The sequence below is a fragment of the Azolla caroliniana genome, unplaced genomic scaffold (assembly GCF_043228905.1).
Source record: "Azolla caroliniana isolate FFs.n. ecotype wild unplaced genomic scaffold, voAzoCaro1.0.p SCAF_13, whole genome shotgun sequence".
Taxonomy (NCBI): domain Eukaryota; kingdom Viridiplantae; phylum Streptophyta; class Polypodiopsida; order Salviniales; family Salviniaceae; genus Azolla; species Azolla caroliniana.
Window position 1 is genome coordinate 3,637,168 of NW_028230448.1, and position 13,079 is coordinate 3,650,246.

Consider the following 13,079-nt stretch of genomic DNA (forward strand, 5'->3'; position numbering starts at 1 on the left):
ACTTGACAGCCTCCCAATGTGCTTTGCCGGGATTAGACATATAACGACTGACAACTCCCACTGCATAAGCAATATCTAGACAAGTAGCTACCATAGCATACATTAAAGAACCACATGCTGATGCATAAGGAATTCCCTTCATAACATTGACTTCCATCTCATCTTTTGGACAATCAACCTTGTTAAGTTTAAGATATGACGACAAAGGAACTCCAAGGGACTTTGCTTCTGCCATATTAAATCTGTTAAGCACTTTTTCAATGTACTTTTCTTGTGACAAAAACAACAATTTGTCCTTTCTGTTTCTACCGATTCTCATGCCCAAAATATGCTTTGCATTTCCCAAATCTTTTGACATAGAGAAGACTGATTTCAGTTGATCTTTTAGAGCATCAAGACTAGTCTTTCTTTTCCCATCTTACAACATATCATCCGCATATAGAACAAGTATGATGGGACTGACATTGATATCTTTTTCATGTATAAACAATGATCAGCATAGCCACGATCAAAGCCTTGAGAAAGCATAAAAGTATCAAACTTCTTATACCACTGTCGTGGTGCTTGTTATAGGCCATACAAGCTATGTTTTAGTTTGCATACCAAATGCTCCTTGTTAGGGACTACAAAACCCTTACGTTGTTTCATGTAGATCTCTTCATCAATATCACCATGCAAAAAAGAGGTATTTACATCCATTTGGTACAACTCCAAATTAAGCATTGCATTGAGAGCAAATAGCACACGAAGTGTGGTCATCTTCAAAATAGGAGAGAAGACCCCTTGGAAGTCAATACCTTTCGTCTTTGCATAACCCTTGGCAACTAATCTTGCCTTGTATTTTGGTTTCCCTTCAATTTCTTTACTTTATAAACCCACTTATTCTGAAGAGCTTTCCTTCGTTTAGGTAAGGACACAAGATCTCAAGTATCATTTGCATACAAAGATTTTATTTCTTCTTGCATTGCAAGCTCCCACTTACTACTAAGTTCACATGACATTGCCTCCTTATAGGTAAGAGGTTCACCTTCATCTGCTAGCATGACATAATGCAAAGAGGGGTCATATCTATATACCTGCCTCCTTAAATGATTAGACCTACGTACCTAATGATCAGTATTTTCTGGGATTGGTTCTAAATCTGGAGGAAAATCAATTTCAACGCTTTCTGGCTGTTGCAAACCATGTCTACCATGTCGTTCAACATCTATATTTTGTTATTTAGTACCTTCATCTCGTTGTCCAACACCTTCATGAGCATCTCTTTGTTGTCCAACTTCTTCTGGCTCAAAGATAACCGGTTGATCATCATATTCAACCTTTCGTATAGCATCATGAGGTTTACTTTCAGATTTTGTGGATGGCTGTAATTGCTGAAATGTAACTCTCTTAGAGTTCTCAATAGAGGAACAAGCATTTTTCAACAAATTTTCTTCATTAAAAACAACATCCCTGCTAGGTACAATTTTTCTAGATGGAGTTAACCAAATCCTATAGACCATTTCACCTTCATCACCATTGCCCATAAAAATGCCCATGGTGAACTTAGCATCGAGATTGTTTCTCAGCTCGCTTCTAATGTGTACAAAAGCATCACAACTGAAAATTCGTAAATGGTAATATGAGGTTTGTTTGCCAAACCAAACCTCCTGAGGGATTCCATTCTTTAAGGACTTGTTGGGAGAACGATTACATATATGAACCACAGTTTTTAATGCTTCTCCCTAAAATTCATGACGGAGATTAGTTGTGGACAACATGCACCGTACTCGCTCACACAAGGTCCTATTATACATTTCTTCCACCCCATTTTATGAAGGGTTATATGGAGCTGTAAGCTCTCTTTTAATACCATGTATGCCAGAAAAGGACTTAAATTCTGCAGATGTAAACTCACCCCCATTATCTGTTCTAAGACATTTCAATGCATGAAAAGATTTAAATGCAACACCTTTTTTTCCATCAAGTACACCCAAATCTTCCTAGAATAATCATTGATAAAGGAAAGAAAATATGCAGCACTGCCCAAAGATTTTATAGGCCTGCATGCTACATACATTAGAATGCCCCAAATCTAGCACATTTGGTTTACAAGAGACATGAGAATAATAAGAATTTCTCACATGTTTGCCAAATAGAAAATCATTACAAAAAACCAGCTTTGATCCTTTAACATCAAGTCTTTTTAGAGCAAAAAGGACTTCAAGTCCTTTTTGGCTCATATGTCCTAATCTCTTATGCCAAAGCTCTAAACGAGAATCAAATTCAGCACTAGCAAGAAACTTTCCAAGTACAAAGTGTCATGATATGGCAAGACTCGAACCCATGACCTTATGTTACATGGGTCAAGATCTTGACCATTAGACTATATGTTGTAATACAAAAAATATTATTTTCATCTAGGTTTTACTATAGAAAATTGATGTATATTCCAGATTTCTCTGGAACATTCTAGAAACTTCCGGAGTACTCCTGAGAACACTATAAAAGGAGGCACAAGGCATTATTTCGAACCAAATCAGTTCAACGCTAGTCTTAAGCCTCCTAGATACTATTGTATATTCCCTTAACATAATATATATCTTTTGTTATCCTGACTCACTCACTCACTCTCTCTCTCTCTCTCTCTCTCTCTCTCTCTCTCTCCTTCTCTCGAGAGTTCTACACCTCCCTTCGTACTAATCCTCATCTTTTAGTACTAATTCCTTCTCTGTTTTAGTACTGTTCCTGTCAGTACTTCTTTGTCTTAGTACTGCTTCCTTCTCTTCCTTTATCTTCTTACTTCTCCCTCCCTTCATACTAATCTCTTATTCCTCTTTTCTCTCATACTATGGACACTGTTAGCGCTCAAGAATATCAATCCGTTTTCTCAGAGCTGCAATGCTTGAAAGAGAAGTTCCTTGCTTTGGAACAAGAAAATCAACGGTTGTTGGGGGATCTTCAACAAATCTCCTTAGAAAAGCAACAGACGCAACAACATGGGGAACTAATGGTACGCGTGCAACAACTCGAGGCAACCTTAGTAGTGATGCAACAACAAGGACCCAGTACGCAAGGGATTCATAAAGAACCCAAGATCGGCCTTCCCATGAAATTCGATGGAACATGATCGTAGTTGAGAGGATTCCTTAATCAGGTACGATTAGTCATTCAGATACATCCTTCTCGATATCCCACCGATGCATCACGAGTGGGACTAGTAGGCACTCTACTTAGTGGCACGGCTTTGGCATGGTTTGTCCCCCTGTTAGAAAAAAACTCTCCCTTGTTAAATAATTTCGAAGAGTTTATTACCGAGTTTAAAGCCTGTTTTGGAGATACCGACAGTGTTAGAACAACAATCAACAAAATCTGAAGATTGCGCCAAGGTGAGCGGCTGGCCTCAGCTTATGCTGCGGATTTTTGTCTTCTCGCCACCGATATTCCCTAGGATGACGGAAATGACAATATTGTTCCTTAATCAGGTACGACAAAGTCATTGACAAACGCAATCAGTCGTGCGGTGCGATGAGATAATCGCGTCTTCAAACGACGTTCGTAACGTCAGTTCCAAATGCCATGGACAAGATCGGAGCCACCGTACGCTTCAATCGTAGCAAAGCCTTTCCCAAGTGAGTCATTCAATACGTCTCCAACAAATACTCAGACTCCAATGGAAATCGACACCACACGTCGCCGCGGACCACTATCGTAAGAAGAAAAGCTGTGACGCAGGGCAAATCGATTATGTCTTTATTGCGGTGGACTGGGGCATATTGAAGTGAATTGCCCCCATCTGCTGAAAAGGCAGGTAAATCAAATAACCGCTAGTACTAATAGTACTAAACCCGAGTCTATTCCTCTAGGTGTGTCTGATAGTCCTAATAGCCCAAGCCTTTCAAACAAATTTGAAATCCTTAGTCAACTAGAAGAAGAGTTAAACGATTAAGTCCAACCAAAATAGGAGTCGTTTGGTTGGACAACCCTAGATCTGTGCAGCCCATTAGTGGTTCCATTTTCTCTAAGCAAGTTAGCAATGTGTTCTTAGCTCAAGTAATGGTTAGTACTAAATGTACTCCTCCAGTACATGTCTTAGCACTCTTACATTCCGGAGCCAACTCTTGTTTCATGGATAAGAATTTTGCCCAAGCTCATCAGATATCCCTAAAGAAACTCCCATGTCCAGCCTCTGCAGTAGCCATTGATGGTCGTCCCATTGCTTCCGAGAATATTATAGAAGAGTCAGAACCCGTTAATATTGTCCTAGATAACTTAGCATGTGTAGTATCATTTAATATAATTAGTATCCCAGAACATCCCATTGTTTTGGGATTACCATGGTTCGAATTACATAACCCAACCATAGATTGGAGAACAAGAGAAATACGGTGTCGACAAACCCGAGGATCTACTCATAAGATTGCAACCATTTCGCTACATCAGTTGTGGGAGGAAGGACACAAGGAAGAAATGTTTCTCTTCGCAATATCAGTAAACCCCTCCAGTATCAATAAAGAGGAGTCCACCGTTCAACTTCTAGAGAAGTATCGTCATTATGCCGATGTGTTCGATAAAGTATGAGCTAATACGCTTCCTTACCATCGACCGTATGATTGCCCCATCGATTTACAACCAGGAAAAGAGCCACCATGGGGACCGATCTACAATTTGTCACCAACCGAGCTAGAAGTCCTTCGAGCCTATATAGAGGAGAGTTTGGCAAATGGTTTCATTCGACATTCAAAATCTCCAGCCGGTGCACCCATTTTCTTCGTCAAGAAAAAGGATGGATCACTTCATCTTGTTGTAGATTACCATGGGTTGGATAAAGTCACCTTTAGGAATAGGTATGCACTTCCTCTTATCTCAAGTCTTTTAGAATGAAACAATGGGGCAAGGTTCTTCACAAAGATCGACTTACGAGGAGCGTATAACCTCATACGAATCTGACCAGGAGATGAATGGAAGACTGCGTTTCGCACCAGATATGGGCACTTTGAGTATACTGTCATGCCATTCGGCCTCACTAATGCACCAATAGTCTTCCAGCACATGGGAAATGATATATTCCGAGATCTCTTGGATAATTTTTTAATCATCTATTTGGATGATCTACTGGTTTATTCGAAGACCCAAGAAGAGCATGATTCTCATGTACTATTAGTACTAAAACGACTTTAAGAACATGGTCTTTATGCAAAACTGGAAAAATGTAGTTTCGGGTGCAACTAGGTAAAATTTTTGGGCTATGTCATTTCCTCGGAAATCATCTCCATGGATCCAGCTAAGGTCAAAACGGTGGTAGACTGGCAGACTCCGCATTCGTTGCGAGATGTGCAATGCTTTTTAGGCTTTGCCAATTTTTACCTAAAGTTCATACAGGATTACTCAAAGCTTGTTCTGCCTCTCACACAACTTACCAAGAAGGGAAAATCGTTCGTTTGGTTTGAAGAAGTGCACATTACTTTTGAGATTCTTAAGAAGACATTTACATCAGCTCCTATTTTAGCTCATGTTGATCCAGAAAAACCATTCATCATTGAAGTAGACGCGTCAGATTTCGCCTTGGGTAGCATTCTGTCTCAACAAGGCGATGATCAAAAGTTACATCGTGTGGCTTTCCATTCACGCAAGTTTGATGCCGCGGAAATCGACTATGAAATTCATGATAAGGAGCTATTACCAATAGTGGACTCCTTTACGCAATGGAGGCATTTTCCAAAGGGGTCTTCTCATCAAGTCATCGTATTTAGTGATCACAAAAACCTTGCCTACTTTCAGAATGCTCGTGTGTTAAATCGACGTCAAGGTCGGTGGGCCCAATTCCTCACTCGTTTCGACTTCAAAATTACATATCGTCCAGGGAAGCAACAAGGGAAGGCAGATGCATTATCACGACTTTTGTATCTAGCACCGCACCCCTAGTGAGCCGGCTTTCGATAACCAAAAGCAAGTAATCTTGGAACCAACACAACTGCAAGCAACGCAGGTTTTCGGTATGCCCTTGGATTCCCACGTTATGGATACCATACGTGAGGACTTGAAGACAGATGTTTTCGCTCAAGCCATTCTAGCACAAATTAATCCCTCTCGAGCATCTTGTTCACAGTCGTAACAACCAGGTACGGACTATTGGCAATTCAAAGCAAGCCATGCCAATCTATTGCCCTAGATTTCATCACAGATCTTCCGGTCTCTAAGGGATTCGATGCGATCTTAATAGTAGTAGATCGATATACGAAGATGACCCATTTCCTGCCATGTACTAAGGAAATCTCCAATGAAGAAACCGCTGAAATTGTCATGCGTGAAGTATCATCAGCGACCGTGGACCCTAGTTCGTCTCGAAGTCCAGGAAGCACCTCTTTAAAATGCTTAAGGTCACTTGTAGCCTCTCCTCCGGCTACCACCCACAAATAGACGGCCAAGCAGAACAAACAAATCAAACGCTGGAGCAGTATCTTCGGTGCTTTTTAACCTATCATCAAGATGACTAGGTGGATATTCTCCACTTTGCCGAATTTGAGTATAATAACGTTGTCCACTCATCGACAAAGGTGACACCATTTTTTGCTTACACGGGCTATCACCCCCGGTGGTGTGTATTTGAAACCCCAGAGTTTACCTACAAATCCTTGTGTAGAGGATTGTTTGGAGCAGCTATGTAAGGTACAAGCGGATTTATCTACTCATCTACAACAAGCTCAACAAACACACAAGGTTTACGTGGATTTTCATCGGCTTCCATCCAGTTTTGACATTCGAGATCGGGTGTGGCTACTACGACGACACATCAAGACTACTCGCCCATGCGAGAAGTTGGATTACCGGTGTCGTGGTGTGGCGTGTGTAGTGTGAGAAAAAGCGAAGCTTCACGCACATCTCATAAAGTATTATATGAATGAAAATATAATAAGAATAAAGTTGTAGTAGCTTAGTGGTTAGGGCTTATAAGTATACATGGGGAGGTGTAGAGTTCGAGTCTCTCCTGTGATGAATTAAGAAGTATTTTGCTCCTATTCCATTTTTGTGGTAAAGGAAAAAAAAAGCATGTAATGTTAAAATAGGCGCATCTTTCCTCTATAAGAGGGGAGGAATACGGCTTATTCTGGGGTCGCCCATTTTGCTTTAGGGGTGTACCACTAGGTTTTCATCTTCTTCTTGGGTTAGGGTTTTGTAGTCTCCCTTTCTCCTCCTTTTTTTCTAGGGTTAGGGTTTGAGAGGTTCTACTTTTCTTCTTTTCTCCTTAACATATTAGAGGACATATGATTTTAGGGTTTGTGAGTTTTGCTCCTATTCTACTTCTTACTCAAGATTTTAGGGTTTGGATTTCTTAAACCATGGCTTTTTCGGCATCTTCGTGGTGGTGAACTCAGTGGACAAAAAGCGGAAGGGGGTTGTAGTGGCACGAGGGCTACTTCGAATCGAGGCAACATAGCCGTCGGAAGGAGTCGAGCTCGGAGCCCACTAGACTCGCCTTCGCTAGATTATTTTAGCCTTTGATTACTTCATAATTGATTGTTGTAAAAACCACCTAATTCGTGGTGTCAAGCCTATAAATTCTAAAGAATACAAAAACCCCTTTTAATTCATAGTTGTTTTTCTTAATCATGAAACTAATTCTATGTTAGAAAGAAAACCACCAAAATCGTGGTATTAAACTAATTATTGTTTAAACCGTATTTTATATACAAATTTATGTATATGTTCCCCATGTCATTGACATCATAAGCTCCCACTTCCTCACTAGTTTTGTCTCCCCAGTCCAAGGCCCTGGTGGTCCCGTTCGAACAACACACGCAAGCGAAACATAGCGACATTGGTGAAATGACGTAAAAGAGCGGTAGGGGAGGACAAAGACAGACGAAGAAGATTTCATGGAGATGATGTTGAAGACGATGGTGGATTCACGCGGGCAAGGCGCAATGAAGGAAAAGAAAAGAAAAGTTGACAACCTTTTGCCCCACCACATCACTTTTTTTGGCACATGCTGGAGGATGTGCCGTTTGGTGGGGATGGATGTCGTGGTGTGGCGTGTGTAGTGTGACAAAAAGTGAAGCTTCACGCACATCTCATAAAGTAATATATGAATGAAAATATAATAATAAGAATAAAGTTGTAGTAGCTTAGTGGTTAGGGCTTATAAGTATACATGAGGAGGTGTAGAATTCGAGTCTCTCTTGTGATGAATTGAGTATTTTCTTCCCGTTTCATTTTTGTGGTAAAGGAAAAAAAAAGCATGTAATGTTAAAATAGGCGCCTCTTTCCTTTATAAGAGGGGAGGAATAAGGGTTATTATGGGGTCACCCATTTTTCCTTAGGGATTGTTGAGCGAGGAAGCTCAACCGGATCCGGGTCGGCATCCAGAAGGATGAGCCGGATCGGTATCTGGAAACAACCGGTCGGATCGGGGAGATGGATTCGAGCGGGAACTGAAGGCCTAGTAGTAGCCTAGACTACTCGGTAATCATTGTCTCGTAGTTAGTGTCAGTCACCTATAGGAATATTGAATTACCTGTCAGTACTTCTGTTAGTCCTTTATGGACTTGTATAAATAGTGTTGTTTAGCACGTTGTATGTACAGAGTTGTAGAGTTATTTTTTCAATCAACGTTTACGTTCTAGTCTCTCTATCTCTCATGTGTATACTCTCTGTGTGTATTAATCTTCTCCATTAAACCTTTTATTCTCTGTTGCTATCCGGCTGAGCCAGTTTTGTCTAATGCTTCTGCACGTTTACATTCACATGGTATCAGAGTGCGAGGGTTGAGAAACTCTACAGCCAACACTTGCTTCCGTAGACGAACCTAGAACGTGGTAACAATAGATAGAGAGAAGATATGGACAGAGGAATGGCGAGTTCACTTCTAATAGAGAAGCTCTACTGGAGCATCTACGCATCCTGGTCATACAAGATGCACCAGTACCTGCTAGGGCATGGATATTGGAGCTTCGTGGAAGGAACGAACGAGGTAGTGCCGAAGCCAACACACAATGACTTCCCGGTATGGGCGCAAGGAGCGAGCCGAGTATTGTGTTGCCTTGCGTCCTGTGTGCATGATCAGATGCTCGGCTACATCAAGGATGCAAAGACGCTGAAGGAGGCCTGGGGAAATCTGAGGAAGACTTTCGCCACGAGTACCATAACCTATATGTTGCAGCTCCGGCAAGAGTTGAAAACATTCAACAAAGAGACATGTTGGTTATGGATTACACCACCAAGATAAAGGAGATTTGCGACGCACTCGGGTCCATCAACATGATAGTGGACGAAGACGAGATGGTACAAATCTTCCTCGGTGGTCTAGTGCAAAGGTACGGGCCAATCCGAACAATGATCTACACCCGAGAGAAACTACCGTCTTTCTTCGACTTGCAATCGATGCTGATGGTCGAAGAAAACCACGCGAGTGGTTCAAGGACCACTCTATCGGACAACCGAATGTTGTACACGGAGACAGATCGGCCACATGGACGTGGTGGGTCAGCACGCAATGGAGGTGGCTGGCAAGAGTAGGACCGGAGGCACATAGCCAACAACAGTTCCAGACCCTCCAGAAGCAGGGCGAGTCAAAGTGGAGCCGGAAACCGGCAAGGAAAGGCCGACACAGAATGCTGGTACTGTGGCAAAAAGGGCCATAGGGAAAGCGAGTGTTGGAAGAAGTGCGCCGATTCGGACAAATCCGGATCCGGAAATACCGGTCGGGATAACTAGCAGAGCTCGCACTATGCGGAAGGATCGGAAGGATCTGGAACCCGGAAAACCGGTTAAGGGCCAACCTTCGTGATGAAGGACAAGGCTAACTCGATGAAGAAGACTACTTCCAAATTGATTCCAGAGCGTCCAACCACATGACGAGCCATAAAGAGTGGTTCTCTTTTTCGAAGACAACCGGGGATTGTCGAACTGGAGACGACACCCCTCACCCGATTGTGCATGTCGGAGAAGTCCCTTTAAGCCAGGTCAGACAAAAGGGGAAGTTGATAAACGTACTACAAGTTCCGACTATCACAAAGAACTTGGTGTCAGTTGGACAAATCGTTGACCAGGGGATGTAGGTGTGGTTTACGCACCTAGGGTGCTTCATCGAGGAAGAAGGCCGGATAATTGCGCAAGGGCACAGAGAAGGGAAAATGTTCATCCTCAACACCAATGACGTTGGCACCGCCATGTTTGCCAAAGGGCAGAAGGTCAAGTCGGACATCGACATGTGGCACAAGCGGATCTGCGACGTAAACTATCGGAGGCTTCCGGACCTCCAATCGAAACTATCTTCGGTTTGCCAAAATTTAGCAGTCGGAAGGCCAAATTTTGTGAAGCCTGCCAACTTGGGAAGCAACACCGGCTTGCATTCTCCACCGAACGAAACTGGAGCCATAACAAGCTCGATTTAATCCATTCGGATGTATGGGGACCGACACAAAACGTTAGTCTTGGCAGGAGTCGGTATTTCTTCTCCTTCATCGACGACTACAACCGGCACACGTGGATCTACCTCATCGAGAGGAAGAGTGAAGTCTTCCAGTGTTCTCGGAACCTTCAAAGCTTGGTTGAATGGGAAACAGAGAGGAAGATCAAGTGCCTGAGGTCGGATGGCGGGAAAGAATACTTTTCCGGCCAATTCAACAATTATTTGCAGTAGAACATAATTCGGAGAAAATTTAGCTGCAGGTACACACCGGAGAAAAACGGTGTGGCCGAAAGGAAGAACCGGTCGAATGCGACATGGCAAGGGCAATGCTGGAGGAAAAGAGCATGCCCCATTTCTACTGGGCTGAGGCGGTCCGGACGGCCGTCTACATCCAAAACCGGATCGGAGATAAGGCGTCATCACATGAGCTGTATTTCGGGCGGAAGCCGAATTTGAGACACCTTCGGATATTCGATAGCATAGCATATGTGCATGTACCGGATGAGAAACGAAAGAAGCTAGATCCGAAGTCGGAGAAGTGCATCCTAGTCGGCTACTCGCACGGGCAGAAGGGGTATAAGTGCTATAACCCTCAAACTAAGCAGGTCCGAGGAAGCCGAGATGTCGAGTTTGATGAGACGGCATAATGGTACTCCTTACCGACTCCGAAAGATGAGGCTAGTGAGCCCGAGGAGGTCTAGATAGAAGATGATGAGTTGGAGACTATAGAAGAGAGTCCGGAATCGTTTCGGTTGAGCAGACCGAACGAGCAACTGGGTCAAAGTGACCAGTCGGATGAGGAACCGGCGAGTAGTGGAGACTCTACCATGCTCTCCCCGTGGAAGGAATTCAGGAGACGGTTCATGCGAAAAGAGAAGGGGAAGAAGAAGATGCCAGAATACGAAACTGGCAACGTTGAGTCGGCTCGGAGCGAATGTGACTCCGGAAAGGAAGAAGGTGAATCTTCAGAAAGGAAGTCTGAATCGGCCAAGAAGGGCCTCAAACCGGGTAACGACAAGTTACGCCGGTCATCTCGCCAGAAGAACCCCATTACGCGGTACGAGTACAATGAGTACATGGTGCATCACAAAAGTGGCGGAAGTGTGTGAGCCAGAGAGCTACGCAAAAGCGGCAAAGGATGCAAATTGGCATGCTGCTATGGAGGAAGAAGTGCAGGTACTCGATGCCAACGACATATGGGACCTCGCTGACCCTCCACGACATTGTAAACCGATCGGTTACAAATGGGTGTACAAGGTAAAGTACAATGCCGACGGTTCAGTTACCCAGTACAAGGTCCAGTTAGTGGCGAAAGGATACGCACAGGTATCAACGCAGAGTACTGACGAGACCTTCGCTTTGGTACTGGCGGTTGCTGCGGCAAGGGGTTGGCATCTTCACCAGATGGACGTGAAGAATGTGTTTCTTCAAGGAGACCTTCAAGAAGAGGTCTTCATGATCCAACCCCCTGGTTTTCAGTCGGAGATGAACAAGTCGGCAAGTGTGCCGGCTTGAGAAGTCGCTTTACGATCTAAAACAAACCCCCCAGCTTGGAATGCGAAGATTACGCACGGGTTGCGTAAGATGGGGTTTGTGACCTCTAAACCCGACTCATCGTTGTTCATCCGGCAAGGTCCAGACAGTCCGGTTTGCATCCTACTTTATGTTGATGATTTAGTCATCACCGGACCCGGACTCAATGAAATCGGCCGAGTAAAGTCCCAACTGTCGGACGCATTTGAAATGAAGGACCTGGGGGACCTTCATTATTTTCTTGGCATCGAGGTGATCCAAACCCCCGACGGCATATTGCTCTCACAACGACACTCTGTGTTGAATATGTTGTACAAGTTTGGCATGACGGAATGTCGACCTGTCTCTACACCCCTGGACTGGAACTAGAAGCTCCATCCCAACTCTGGATTGGCCTACGATGAGAAATGGTTCAGACAAATTATCGGAAGCGTCATATACTTGACAATCACTAGACCCGATCTCAATTACCCGGTTGGAGTGATCAACCAGTTCATGCAGAAGCCGACCGTCGAGCACCTTCAGTGCGCACACTAGATACTCTGGTATGTTAACGGCACGAAGGATCGGGGATTGTTATACCGTCACGGTATAGTTTGGAAGCTAGTTGGATATACTAATGCCGACTGGGCTGGTGATGCATCGGATCGCCGATTCACCTTTGGTTACATGTTTTCTCTAGGTAGCGCGGCTGTTGCGTGCAACAACAAGAAGCAGCCAACAGTGGCTACCAATGCCACCTGTGAAGACATCTGGCTTCAACGACTGCTGCAAGATCTGTGGATTGAGGTACTGACCCCGATCCTGATATACTGTGACAACATGAGCAACATTCAGCTGGCCAGGAACCCCGTGTTCCATGCTCGGACGAAGCACATAGAAGTCCACAATCACTTTGTGCATGAGCGGGTTTTGAGCGGTGAAGTTGAACTTTAGTATGTTCAGACGGATCAGCAAGTTGCCGATATCTTCACCAAACCGCTCGAATTGGATAAGTTGCAGCACTTCACCGAAATGCTTGGTGTTTAGCATCTCAATGTGGTGCACTTGAGGGGGAGAAAAGGAAAGGGAACGGATGGCACCGGACAAGGAGCCGGGGAGGAAGAAAGAACCAACAAAGGGGGAGACAAAGGGAAAAAGGAAGCCGAGTCGATGA